At 41.1% G+C, this 15615-nt stretch overlaps 1 protein-coding gene across 1 annotated transcript in view; it reads right to left on the reverse strand.

Moving 5' to 3' along the window:
- Window positions 1-15615, reverse strand: part of LOC140736638 (pappalysin-2-like) — a 115009-nt gene that overhangs the window by 69271 nt on the left and 30123 nt on the right. The window lies entirely within an intron of this gene.

Raw genomic sequence — 15615 nt, forward strand, 5'->3', positions numbered from 1 at the left:
ACCACTTTAGGTTTCATAGGCAGAATCAAAAGGGGAGTCCACTTCAGCTTGCATGGCTGAATTGAAGAAATTGTCCAAGCATTGTCAGTTCAGTGATGAGCTTAATGGCGCACTTGGAGATCATTTAGTTTGTGTAATCTTCCAAAACAGCATTCAAAAATGGCTCCTAACTGAAGCACAATTCACATTTAAAAGAACAAATAACAATAAATGAACAGCCCAGGGGAGAGAAAAAGATAAAAAGTCAAGTTGCAGTTTCAAAAAGAGCATTAATCTGCTTGCTGTTGATGAAAATCTGATAATGATGAGAGTGACACAGGACTGGGTAGCCTTGAGATTTACAATACTAAAACTAGCAATAGACAAGCAATATGACTTACACCAGAAGTGAGCTACAAATTAATAAAATGAAATTGGACACTGGCTCAACTTTTTCAATCATTACAGAAAAAGAGTTTGAATGGCATTTCAAAGAGACTGAACTGAAGTCTGCAGATATCCAACTGAGAACTTATACTGGAGAAAAAATAACTCCTGTGGAAATAACATTCAGAACAGTGAAATACAACAACCAACAAGCCACATTGGGCTTATATGTGGTAAAAACAAGAAGGTCAGCATCATGGGGCCATGATTGGCTGAGACAACTACAACTTGATCAGAGATCCATCCACAATTTGCATGCCACATCCCCTGGAATAGAGTCAACTGAAAATGAATTAAGAAAAGTGCTGGGTATGCCACAGCAGTGTTCAAGCAATGGCATTGGAAGACTCAAACGTATCAAGGGTAAAGTCATGTACAATGAAAATGTCACACTTAAGTTTTACAAAGCCCATCTGGTTCCTTATTTCATCTGTGATAAAGTAGCCAATGAGCCAGATCGCATGGAGGCTGAAGGAATTCTTTTCAAGTTTGAGTACAGCACATGGGCAATGCCAGTGGTCCGACTATCCAAGAAGGATGGATCAGTCAGAATCTCTAATGATCGTAAGGTGACCATCAACCAAGTACCCTCTGCTCAGAATAGAGGATATCCTTACAAATCTTTCTGGAGTGAAACCCTCCAGCAAAGTGGTGTTAGCTGAGGCCTATCTACAGATGCAGATGCAAGAAGAGCACAAAGTGTTTCTCACCATAAACACTCACAGAGGGAGTTATTGATATAATAAGCTCTTTTTTGGAATAGCATCTGCACCTACAGAAAGCAATAGACCAGGTACCGCAAGGCTGCTGGCACTCAGTAATACCTGGATTACATCATTTTTAAGGGTGAGGATGAGAAGGAATATTTCCAAAATCTCACGACAGTGTTAAAAAGATTAGAAGATCATGGGCTCAGAGCATGACATGCCAAATGTGAATTCTTCAAACCAAGTACCACTTACTGTGGTCATATCATTGACGCATGAGGATACAGAAGTGTGCTGAGAAAATTCAGGCAGTGGTGGATGCCCCAAGGCCAAAGGATGTGTCACAGTTCTGATCCTTTTACTATAGCTGGTTCCTGCCAAACCTGACTACTGTGCTCTTGAATTCATTACTACAGATCAAGAAGAAATGGCAATGGACAAGGAGGTGGCTTTCCAAAAGGTAAAGGAAATGGTGATGCAAGGCACTGTACTCATAAATTATTATCCAGATCATCCAGTGGAGCTAGCCTGTGACACCTCGCCTTATGGTATAGGTGCAGTCATGTCATATGTTTTGAGTGATGGAAATGAACTCCCTATAGCCTTTGCATCATGTTCCCTTACTGCTGCAGAGACAAATTATGCACAGATTGACAGAGAGGCCTTGAGTCTCGTTTGGGGTGTAAAATGTATCAACCAGTATCTGGACAGGAGAGAGTTTACCCTCATTACTGATTATCAGCCACTAGTGTCCATTTCTAATCCATAGAAGGGTGTTCCACTAACAGTAGCAGCACAAATGCAGAGATGGGCTCTGTTTCTTGGAGGACACAATTACAAGATCAAATTCAAGAGGACAACAAATCATGGAAATGCTGATGGATTGTCCCACTTACCCTTGCAAAAGGAAATATCCGAAAAAATTACAAGAAGAGGACTCTCTTCTTGACATATTCTCCCTAATGCAAGGTTGAAAGTCTCCCTATTACTGGAGAGATGATCCAAAGGAAAACCAGAAAAGGTCCTACTGTCTCAGCTCTACATGGCCACCCAAAATGGTTGGAATATGTGGCCAAAATTCCAGTTCCCCATTTTTAACAGCATTGGGATGAACTTGCCCTTAACAGAGGTTGCCCTTTGTGGGGATTGAGAGTTGTTTCACCATCCAAGCTCAGAGCTAAAGCATTGGAGGAGCTACATGCCGGTCATCTAGGCTTTGTCAAAGCTTTGTCTGGTAGCCTGGGATAGATCAGTGGATCAAGCAGCTTGCCAAGCACCAATGGCTGGAAATGGCAGGGCTGAGGGACAACGCAGAGGCGCTGCTCATGGCTACACAAGAACAGGCGCTGAATGCAAGAGCAATAGAAGCAGACATCTATCCCACCAGACAAGGCCTAAGATGCAGACTGTGCAAGGACTCCATTGAAACCATCCAGCACCTAGTAGCAGGGTGCAGGCAGGGATAGCCTACACTGAACGGCACAACCAAGTTGCAGGAATTGTGTACAAGAACATCTCTGTTGAGTATGGATTGGGCACTCTGAAGTCCAGATGGGAAACACCTGCGAAGGTAGTGGAGAATGACAGAGTTAAGATCCTGTGGGACTTCCAAATACAGACTGATAAGCAAGTACTGGCCAACCAACCAGACATAGTTATACTGGATGAGGAACAGAAGAAATCAACAGTAATAGATGTGGCAATCCCAAATGGCAGTAACATCAGTGTGGTGATGTCACGTGCAATGATGTGCCAGTACATGACTGGACAGAGCACTGAGCGTGCGCAGGATTGCTAAAATATTCCAGCATGTGGCTAGGTTATGACGTGTTTATTTATTACTGTAAATAAAAGTACTCTAATTCTTCAAGAATATGATTCTTCATTGTTAACTCACGGTATGTTTAAACAGAACTAACATAACATGGTGTCAGAAGTTGTTCTGGAAGAATAATACAGGAGAATTGAGAATCGAGAATCGAAGATAATCACAAAAAAATGGAAAAAAATGTTTGGACTGTAAACAGTAAAATGGAAGGTTTACAACCCCCACTAAAAATTCAGCTGACTGGCAATGTAGCTGAGAATTGGAGGATATTCAAGCAACAGTTTGAACTGTACTTATCGGCGATCAATTATGAAGAAAAATCGGAAAAAACCAAAGCTGCGCTTCTGCCTCAATCAGGAATGATGCAGTAGGGGTATATAATAATTTTGTCTTTGAAGATAGAGATAGTTTCAACTTAAAGTCAATAATGGACAGATCTGAAGTATTTTGTATACCTAAGTGTAATTTAACGTAGGAGCGATAGAAGTTCTTGACATGTGCGCAGAGAGCTGCTGAAACAATTGATCAGTATGTTACTGAGCTAAGAAAGCGTAGTAGAACATGAGAGTTTGGATTGCTCACGGACTCTCTCATTAAAGATAGAATTGTTTGTGGCATTCGAGATAATGCTCTGAGAGAAAGGTTGTTGAAAGAGTAAGATTTAAATTTTGAAAAAGCTTTGGCACTTTGCAAAGTATCTGAGACCGTGATGTTGCAGGCTGAAGAGCTTTTTGTCAAAAACTGCAATGTAAACGCTGTAAAAAAGCTCAAATATATCAAGACAGATAATAATACATTGACAAAACCAACAGACAGCAAGACGGCATTTGAAAGAAAAAAAGTCATGTGATCACTGTGCACGGGAACATTGTCCAAATCAGTGTCCCGCATATGGCAAAATTTGCAATGGCTGCAGTAGGATTAATCATTTTTCACACTGTCGTAAAAGTAGAAAGAAGGAAAATAAAATGAAACAAGTAAATGCTGTGCTTGAAGATGAACGTGAGGAATTTTATATAGATGTGCTTTGTGAAAATAAACAAAGTAAGAATAGTAAACACAAAGTACACTGCAGATGCTGTGGTCAAATCAAGATGTACAAAAAGGCTGGATGAACTCAGCAGGTTGGGCAGCATCCGTTGAAAGGAGCAGTCAACGGATGCTGCCAGACCTGCTGAGTTCATCCAGTCTTTCTGTACGTCTTAACAAAGTAAGAATGACTGGACTATTCTGTTGAAAGTGAATCAAAACAATATTCTGTTTAAACTTGATACTGGAGCACAAGTAAATGTTCTTGCAGAATCTGAGTATAATGCTTTAAAGCCAAGACCGAAGTTACATCAGACGAATATAAAAGTGACTGGTTGTTCAGGTACAGACATTCCAGCTAAATGAACGTGCATGGCCAAGGTATCACACAAAAATATTGTGCACACATTTTCATTTGTGGTCGTGCCAAAAAATGTACAGTCAATTCTGGGTTTATCTACCTGTGAAAGACTTAACCTGGTGAGAAGAGTTTTAGTCTTGGATAGTGACACAGAGCTGAAGAGACAGAATGTTGCATTACAGTCGGTGGAAGGTGATGTAATTCAACTGCAGATCCAGCTCATGGAGGCAAATGTGACATGGAGAATATAAAAGCAGTAGCTGCAGTTTCTAATTCGACCAAACAGGAGGCAATTGATGATATTGTTACGGATTCAAGCAACAATAAATATATGAGTTAGGCAGGGGTTTTTATAACAAATAACATGTTTATTAAACACTGAAAACAAACCCCACAAAAGTAAACAAATCACTAACGTAACCGGAAATCAGCTGCTGTGCGGCAGCTTAAACAGTTCTTAAAGCAATGAAGCTTAAACAGTTCTTAAAGCGATGTTGCAAAAAAAAACAGTTCTTCAAAGTAGTATTGCCAAAAGTTCAAAATGCTCATGGTCCATTTAAGGGAGAGACTGTTTAAGACGTATTAAATTCTCTTTCACGTCGTGTTGTTTCGGTTCCCAAATCGAACTTTTCCCACGAAGAATTTACGAAACGAAACGGCTTAAAGGCACTGACCTTTCCTTTACAACACTGTTCCCAATCCTTTCTGATATTTCACAGGGATTAACACGAGAACAGTCAACGAATTCCTTCCAAATAAGGATCAAACAAGGTTGAACCTGTTTCACTTTCGAAATCAATTTGCCTCGATCTTTTAACCCCCGAACTCCAATCTTCACTCTCCACTGAATCTCAACTAGTAGTGTTATAAAGAAACTGCTGGCAATGACCTTTTAAACTTTAGGCATTAGATAAAACTTCATCTTTCAACTAAACTGCGTCATAACATTAAATCACGCAGTGGCATGAAGTCAACATGGCAAATCCAGCCACGAACTCCCCCTCCTCACAGGGAGGGGTCCTCCTTTTATACCCTGTAAAAAAAACCTGTCACATGACCTCTACTGGCGGGAAAATGACGTCACTCCACCATCACAAGACCATTACCTCAAGTCCAGTATAGCTTCAACCCCAGTCATGTGTCACGTGTACGTAACAATATGAGAAAGCAATGGCAGGAGGAGGTTGCTTCAATGCAAGTGATAATGAAAGAGACATTGAGAGAATAGGAGATTCAGTTTCATCACTGTCTAGAGCAAGAATGCTTACAGTGGGCACAGTATAAGGAAGAAGTGAATGCACAGGTGAAGGAATTGAGAAGTTTTATTGAAATGACTAAGTCTCAGCATAAAAAAGAGATTACACTGCTAATGAATAAATAAGATGAAGAAAAGAAGATACATATTTCATTACAAATGGAAGTAGAGCGTGAATTGACTGATCTAAGGAGATGTTTGTCTGAAGGACATGGAGACAAAGTGAGGATACAAGATAAAATGAACACATGGACACAGACCAGATCATACATGGTCCAAACAGAGGAGGGAGCAGTGTTAAGAAGAAATCACAAAGACCTTAAGGAAGAGCCAACTTCAGAGATTCAGTTATCTGATATAGATGTGTTTTGATTAATGTTGTTAATTGTGTTTTTCTTTATAAGGAAAGAAAGACGTGGTGATATCACCTGCAATGATGTGCCAGTGCATGATTGGACAGAGCACTGAGCATGCACAGGATTACTAGAATGTTCCAGCACGTGACTGGGTTAAGACGTGTTTGTTTATTACTGTAAATAAAGGCTCTCTAATTCTTCCAGAATATGATTCTTCATTGTTAACCCATGGTACGTTTAAACGGAAGTAACATCACAATCAGGAAGAAAGAATATGAGAAGTTGGAGAAATACCAGGGCTTGAAAAAAGCAGATAGAAAGGATGTGGAAGGTTTTACAGTAATCCTGGAGGTGATAGGAGCACTTGGAGCTGTGACACCTGGACTGGGAGAGTGGCTCCAACAAATCCCCAGAACAACATCTGGAATCGCAGTTCAGAAGAAGAGCACACTAGTAGGAGCAACAAGGACACTGCACCAAACCCTCAAGCTCTCAGGTTGGGTAGAGAACCTAAGACTGAGGGAAAAATACACATACACACTACCTATAAGGGGTGAGAAAAAATGTGTGTGTACACACACACACACACCCCCCCCCCCCCCATGAGTTGACTGCTGTGGATGTTGCATCCTAGCTGTCTAGATACACAAGCCTGGGATGTACGATATGGAAAGCAAGCTGTTGCCCATGTAGCAAGCTCCCCTCTCTACACAGCTAATGAACCAAAAGGAATGGCAGAGATCAATACAGTTTTTTTGACCAGCAGCGTTGCAGGAGTTGCCAGTCAACATTGAATTCAATATAAGACTACCCTAGGGACTCCAGCTGTGGATTTTTCCCTCTGGGTTTACTCCCGAAGCTTTGCCCATGAGTGGGTATAGGTACAAGGCAGCAGAGGCTGACGAGCCCCATCTGCCCGAAGTGACTGGTTTTAAAGCACCAGTAACTCGTTTTTGCCCCTTCTTCTGTCAGTAGAAATGGTTCTGTCAGGCCTCGGAGCTGAACCACACGTAAAGGTCAAGAGCTGGACTTGGTTCCCAGAGGTTATTTGAGGTGTATGTTATTGGGAGCATTTAATAGGTAGGGGGAGCCTGTCCACATTACCAGCCCCAGCTCTGACAACCTTAAGAAAATGTGTGTGTATATACACACATGCACACACATAGGGATATACACATATAAAAGCAGGGAGGAGTGTAGTGCATTCAATATTCCAGTGATATTTTAAATATATTGCTTTGATTAAGCATTTTGTTGTTTATATAATTCCTTATGGGTTGATGTAAGAAGTATGTGAATGGCATACATCATTATACCACCACATCATATGTGAACACCTCACTACAGTAAAGGAAAGTAAAAACTAAGTAGCCATGTTTCCTGGTTCCTGTGTTATTTGTTCATTGTTACGTTTTGGAGTTACAAAACATAATACCTCGTAGTCATTTTTCGCTTTTGAGACCTTTCACTCAATTTGCTCCTCTTCAGCCTAAAATGGAATTCAGGTTAATCCCAGTTTTACAAGAGAATAGGAAGATGAGAGTAGACTTTATTTTTATTTGTTAAAGGGGACTCGGAAAAATAGCAGAAACATTATAAAAGCATTTGCTTCTTACCACAATGTAGGATATTAGGGTTTATAGGATCATAGACAAAATCTTTCTTAAAATCTGTTTTAAAATAATCACTGAGATAGTAATTTGGTTAGATGGTCTATGGTTTAATGCAGCTGTTAGCTTGCTTGAAATAAGAGGGTTAATATCTGAATTTTACTCAAATGCATTAATCAGTAAGATACCAGAAAGTTATGGCATTCAATACAACCCACAAAATTAATAATGACCTGCTAGCTGGAAACTGCACAGGACTTTATTGTTTGTATTCAATACGTAGGTTACCAGATGTAATATGTATAAAGAAGGGTGACCTATCTTCAGCTAACTCTTACCTCCTTGTGGGAATTGTGAACTCTTTGCCAGAAAATAATGGAATCAGGATTGATAAACAAGTTACTTCTGCTTAAAACCATGTGGAAAAGCAAATTCTGCATTGTAGGAAAAGTTAAAAATGAAACTTCATAGAAAGAACAGACACATGGCAGATAATACTTAACACAAAGAAGTGCGAGGTGATATTTTTTGGAATGAACTCACAGAGCAGCAATATAAACTAAATATTAAAATTTTAAAAGGGCCATATCTCAGGATATATGGGCATGAACCTTTGAAGGTGGCAGGGAAAGTTGGTAAGGAAAACCCGAGATTCCTGGCTTTATATAAGAGAAGCATTGAGTCTTAAAGCAAAAGAAATGTAAAGACTTCACAAATCATTGGTTAAACCTCAGCTACAATAAATGTCCAAATCTGGACATTAAACTTTAGAAATGATGTTGTTTTTAGGGGAATTGCTCATGAGATTTACTTAAGCAGCGCCAGGGATGAGTGGTTTCAGTCTTATGGAGGTTCTGCTATACACTCCTCAGAGTTAGGAGTTTTGTCACAACTGTTCAAAATCATGAATGATTTAGAAAGAGTGGTTTAACAAAGGCTACTTCCACTGGCAAGATTGTCAGCAACCCAAAGGACACAGATTCACGGCAATTGGCGTACAAACCAGAAGCAAGATAAGGATTTTTTAAAAACATGGCCATTTGTTACGAATTGTTTTTAAACATGGTCATTTGTTATTATGTACTGCTTGAAAGGAAGCTGGAAGTAGAGTCATTAATAACATTCAAAGTGAATTGGTTAAATGTTCAAGGCTTTTGAAGGTTATGGAGAGCGTGAGGGGGTGTGGGGTTAACTCTTCTGGGATGTACAAGATCTTATTTTTTGATATTGCTTCAATTCAAAAACGTGTGATCTATGACCACTTTACAGGTGGTGAAACATGGATGAATGACATAATAGTATTGGCTCATCCAACGAAGAACATGATGACAAGACATAGGAATGTATTTCAAGTTATTGTAAGGCTGAACTTGAAATTTAATAAAGATGAATGTATATTTGAAAACTTTAAACTGATCTCTGTTAGTCATATCATCCCAAAAGTCTCAGCTGTTCTGCACATGCCACGTCAACAGTGAAAGAGAGACATGCAAAAAACCTGTGGAATGGTTAAATACTTGGATAATTCATACCAAATATTTTAGAAAAAAAGTTTCATCTCTTGCAAAACTATTCCAATGCAGCTAGTTCCAAGAAAACCCAATTCCTCCACTTATGATATCCATTTTCTTAATAGACCTGAGATGCAATACATAAGTGGGACTCACAGCTGCATCTGTACACAATGCACATCCAATCCCCGGGGCCAGGGATTTCCCCATTACTACAACCTGTTTCTGTGCCTCACTTGCTTTTCTTTGGCAACCATGTCCCGACATGAAACAATATAAGTTTCAATTGTCTGCCTTAAAGTTACTGTCACGAACTTAAATACTCAGGAACTGAGAAACATGTTTGATAATCCAACTGCTCCTCCTGCAATGTTAACTATTACACCACGTCCATTCCTGACCACCTAATTCTGACCCACTCTTAAAATACGAACCTTCAGAAGCTTTCAGTATTCCTTCTCTAAACAAAAGGTCTCCAATTACTTCAATTTGAACCAGACTATCAATCAACCCAGACACTGTCTTTCGCACATTGGTTGCTTGACTGCCCTGTTGAGGGCCGTCTTTCACTGATTTATTGTGTTTCTTAGATTTACTGTGAATGCCCATATGAAAATGAATCTCAGAGTTGTATATGGCGACATATGTGTACTTTGATAATAAACTTACTTTGAAGACAGCCACCCAGATCTTCCCATGCCACCTCCAACTGTTTTCCAGATTTTTTCTCATTTGGACTGCAGTACATCAAAGAGAGCTGTTCTCAGTGTTTGGTAGTGACCTACTCTATCTTACGTACTCGGAGACTTTAGCTATACAGCAGAGAACATAGGCTAACATCTGATCCCCAAACATCACTGAGTCTTACGCCATACTCCAATATTTAGGAGCTGGGTATTTGCTTCTTCTGTTCCAACTATAGAGAAAACAGCTGGTGCATGGTTAGACTTCAGATGGGATCCTGTACAGTAGAACACCAAATTATCAGGCTGAAAACTCCAGAACAGCTCAAAAGCAGAGTGACCCCTATGTTCACTGGGACTGTATACCAGATAGTGTAACCTCTGTGTGTGACAAGAAACAAACAGAGTGGACCCACTTGTCCGGATTGGCCCAACTTTCTGCCTGTGCCACATGACAGTGAGGATAGGAACACAATGAGGTGGAGGGTAAATGCATGGCTGAAGGGATTGGAGCAGGGGATGGAGAGTCAGATTTCTGGATCATTGGGACCTTCTTTGAGGCAAAAAGGACAGGTTGCACTTGAATCCCAGGGGGACCAATATCCTGGCAGGGAGGTTTGCAAAGGCTACTGGGGAGAGTTTAAAGTAGAATTGCTGGGGGGTGGGAACCAAACTGAAGTGACAGAGGAAGGGGCGGTTGGCTCACAAATAGAGAAAGTTTGGAGACAGTGCGCAAGGACGGATAGGTAGGTGATAGAGAAGGGATGTGCTCAGACCAATGGTTTGAGATGTGTCTACTTTAATGCAAGGACTATTATGAACAAAGCAGATGAGCTTAGAGCCTGGATTAGCACTTGGAGCTCTGATGTTGTGCCCATTACAGAGCCTTGGATGGTGCAGGGGAAGGAATGGCTACCTTGTGCCAGGCTTTAGATGTTTCAGAAATGACGGGGAGGGAGGCAAAGGAGGTGGGGGCATGGCACTGTTGATCAGAGATGAAGAAAAGGAGGAAGGCATGGTCGGGTTGTCTACGGAGTCTCTGTAGGTGGAAGTTAGGAAAAGGAAGGGGTCAATAACTCTACTGGGTGTTTTTTATAGACCACTCAGTAGTAACTTGGACATTGAGAAGCAGTTAGGGAGACAGATTCTGGAAAGGAGTAATAAAAACAGGGTCGTCGTGGTGGGAGATTTTAATTTCCCAAATATTGATTGGCATCTCCCTAGAGTGAGGGGTTTAGATGAGATGGAGTTTGTTAGGTGTGTTCAGGAAGGTTTCTTGACAATATATATAGATACGCCTTCAAGAGGAGAGGCTGTACTTGATCTGGTATTGGGAAATGAACCTGATCAGGTGTCAGGTCAGGTCTCTCAGTGGGAGAGCATTTTGGAGATAGTCATCACAATTCTATCTCCTTTACCATAGCATTGGAGAGGGATAGGAACAGACAAGTTAGGAAAGCATTTACTTGGAGTAAGGGGAAATATGAAGCTATCAGGCAGGAACTTAGAAGTATAAATTGGAAACAGATGTTCTCAGGGAAACGTACAGAAGAAATGTAGCAAATGTTCAGGGGATATTTGCGTGGAGTTCTGCGTAGGTATGTTCCACTGAGATAGGGAAAGGATGGTAGGGTACAGGAACAGTGGTGTACAAAGGCTGTTGTAAATCTGGTCAAGAATAAAAGAAGAGTTTACAAAAGATTCAAAAAACTAGGTAATGATAGAGATCTAGAAGTTTATAAGGCTAGCAGGAAGGGGCTTAAGAATGAAATTAGGAGAGCCAGAAGGGGCCATGAGAAGGCCTTAATGGACAGGATTAAGGAAAAGCCCAAGGTATTCTATAAGTATGTGAAAAGCAAGAGGATAAGATGTGAAAGAATAGGACAACGACAGTGAAAAAATGTGTAGGGAACTGGAAGAGTTAGCAAAGGTACTTAATCAATACTTTGCTTCAGTATTCACTACGGAAAAGGATCTTGGTGATTGTAGAGATGACTTACATTAGACTTTTCAGCTTGAGCATGTAGATATTAAGGAAGAAGATCTGCTGGAGCTTTGGAAAGCATCAACTTGGATGTCACCAGGACCGGACGGGATGTACCCAAGGCTACTGTGGGAAGCGAGGGAGGAGATTGCTGAGCCTCTGGTGATGATCTTTGCATCATCAATGGGGACGGGAGAGGTTCTGGAGGATTGGAGGGTTGCGAATGTTGTTCCCTTATTCAAGAAAGGGAGTAGAGATAGCCCAGGAAATTATTGACCAGTGAGTCTTACTTCAGTAAACTGATAGAGAAGACCCTGACAGGCAGGACTTACGAACATTTGAAGAGGCGTAATATGATTAGGAATAGTCCACATGGCTTTGTCAAAGGCAGGTCATGCCTTACGAGCCTGATTGAATTTTTTGAGGATGTGACTAAATACATTGATGAAGGTAGAGCCGTAGATGTATATGAATTTCAGCAAGGCATTTGATAAGGTACCACATGGAAGGCTTATTGACAAAGTAAGAAGGCGTGGCATCCAAGAGGACATTGCTTTGTGGATCCAGAACTGGCTTGCCCACATAAGACAAAGAGTGGTCATATTCTGCATGGAGGTCAGTGACCAGTGGTGTGCCTCAGGGATCTGTTCTGGGACCCTTACTCTTCGTGATTTTTATAAATGACCTGGATGAGGAAGGGTTAGTAAATTTTCTGATGACACAAAGGTTGGGGGTGTTGTGGACAGTGTGAAGGCTGTCAGAGGTTACAGTGGGACATTGATAGGAAGCAAGACTGGGCTGAGAAGTGGCAGATGGAGTTCAACCCAGTTAAGTGTGAGGTAGTTCATTTTGGTAAGTCAAGTATGATGGCAGAATATTGTATTAATGGTAAGACTCTTGGCAGTGTGGAGGATCAGAGGAATCTTGGGGTCCAAGTCCATAGAACATTCAAAGCAGCTGCACAGGTTGACTCTACGGTTAAGAAGGCATACGGTGCATTGGCATTCATCAATCGTGGGATTGAGTTTAAGAGCCGAGAGGTAATCTTGCAGCTATATCGGACCCTGGTCAGACCCCACTTGGAGTACTGTGCTCAATTCTGGTCACCTCACTACAGGAAGGATGTGGAAACGATAGAAAGACTGTTGAGGAGATTTACAAGGATGTTGTCTGGATTGGGGAGTGTGCCTTATGAGAATAGGTTGAGTGAACTCATGCTTTTCGCCTTGGAGTGACAGAGGATGAGAGGTGACTTGTTAGAGGTGAACAAGATAGTCAGAGGCTTTTTCCCAGGGCTGAAATGGCTAGCACAAGAGAGCACAGTTTTAAGGTTCTTAGAGGCAGGTACAGGGGAGATGTCAGGGGTAAGTTTTTTATGCAGAGAGTGGGAGAGCAGGGAATGGGCTGCTAGCGGCAGTGGTGGAGGCAGAAACAATAGGGTATTTTGTTAATAGAGTCTTTCAATAGAGTCTCCTGGATAGATACATGGAGCTTAGAAAACTAGAGGGCTATAGGTAAGCCTAGGTAATTTCTAAGGTAAGGACATTTTTAGCACAGCTTTGTGGGCCGAAGGGACCGTATTGTGCTGTAGGTTTTCTGTGTTTCTATGTTACCCTGCATGGTGGCAGTCGTTGGCTAAGACTGCTGTCCTAAATCATCCCTTTTCTGAATATACATGTGAGATAACATTTACGCATGGCAAAAAATAAGACTGCTACTGTTCTACCAAAGCAAACGTTCTGTTCTGTCTGAAGAGCAGTTTGAAATATCAGTGTGATCATTTTATTTCACAGAATTGCGATACCATTGGAGTAAGCCATTTAACTCAAAGTCTTTCCAGTATACAAGAGTAAAGGAGAATGAAATAATTGTTCATCCACATCAGATGCAGCACAAAAACACAATAAGATAAAGAGCACATTAATTAAAAAAATATATAAATACATAAGATAACTTATACATTGTACATAGATTGATTGTATGTCCATGAAGTGATGCTAGGCCCTGGAGTGTCTGTACATAAGATGACTAATGGGAAATTATAATTATATTCCTTCAAATGCTCATTCAATTCCCTCTCAAAACCCTAAACTGCTTAGTTGCTTCATGCACATGTTCATTTTGATAATATAACTTCTTGCCAAAGCTGCACTAATTTAAGTTTCAATACCTTTCAGAGTGTGAGATTCACATTATAACCACCCAAAGCAAGGAAAGTCTCCCATCCCCTGGTTTCTGCGAAAAAGGTAAGAGATTAGATTCAAGATTGATGCCATAGCATCTGTCATTCACCTGGCCCTGACACACCTGGAAAACAAGGACACAAGTCAGAATGCAGTTTCTGGATTTCAGTTCAGCATTCAACACTATTGTCCCACAGACCATGGTAAACAGACTCCTTACTCCTCAGTCTAAATACACCACTGTGCAATTGGGACTTTCTACCCAAAGACCTTAGATAGTCAGGATGCACAACTGCACCTCCCTCCTCATCATCCTCAACATGGGTGACTGCCACAGATGCACGCGGAGCCTATTGCTGTACACTCTGCTCACACATGACTGTACAGCCAAACACCTGAGCAATTGCATCCTCAAGTTTGCCGATGACAACAGTGGTGGGACTCATCATCAACACCACCAGCCTACAGAGAGGAGGTGGAGGAGCTCTAGGCCTGATGCCAGGCAAATAACTTCTTCCTTAATGTCAACAAGACAAAGGAGATAGTTATGGACTTCAGAACTCACACCCTTCTTTACATCAGTAGCACAGCAGTGGAATCTGGGAGTGCACATCACACACAATCTCTCGTTGTCCCAGAACACGTTCTGCACAATCAGGAAAGTTCACCAACACCTCTACTTCTGAGGAGGCCAAAGAGTGCTGGACCTTGCACACTTATACTCATGTTACACTGCAGATGTGCAGTAAAGAGCATCTGAACATGCTGTAACATGTATGAAATTGCATTATGAAATGGCTCTACAATGGGTAGTCAAAACTGCCCAAGGCATTCCAAGCACCAGCTTACCTACGATCAATGACATATGTACAGAAACGTGTCAGAAAAGAGCCAATAGTATCATAAAGGATTCTACCCACCCTGCTCATGGGCTGTTTGTCCCACTCCCATCAGGGAGGAGGCGACATAGCCTCCACGCCAGGACCACCAGACTCAAAAACAGTTACTTGCCCCAAACAGTAAGACTGGTCAACAGCTCCATGCACTAACTCCACCACTACTTTATAATTTCCCATTAGTCATCTTATGTACAGACACTCCAGTGCCTAGCATCACTTCATGGACATACAATCAATGTATAATGTATAAGTTATCTTATGTATTTTTATATTTTTTTTAATTCATGTGTTCTGCTATTCTATGTTCTATGATCTTTATCTGATTGTGTTTTTGTGCTGCATCTGATCTGGATGAACAATTACTTCATTCTTGGTGTGCGCTGTGCTTCTGGTTGCCAGATAGTGGGATATATCTTGGTTTTAAATGACTGCCTCCCTTTTAGACTGTAACTGTGACCACTTATTTGGGACACTTCCACTAGTAGAAAAATGTCTCAATATTTATCAACCATGTTGTCACCAAAAATTACTCTCCTGACTGTCAGTAACGTTACTAATTTATATGTCATCTCCAAGCGTATTCATCCCCTATATTCACATCCAAACATTAAGTGTCCCAGCACTGCCCCCAGTGGAACACCACTGCTCACAGTCTTCCAAGCAAATAAACAATCTCCAATCTTCCTTCCATCATGCCAATTTGGATTCAATATGTCAACATGCCTTAAGTTCCAAGGGACCCAAACTTTCAAGCCATTATCCTATGCATGACATTATCAATGG

This window comes from Hemitrygon akajei, chromosome 12 (genome assembly GCF_048418815.1).
Source record: "Hemitrygon akajei chromosome 12, sHemAka1.3, whole genome shotgun sequence".
NCBI classification, from domain to species: Eukaryota; Metazoa; Chordata; class Chondrichthyes; order Myliobatiformes; family Dasyatidae; genus Hemitrygon; species Hemitrygon akajei.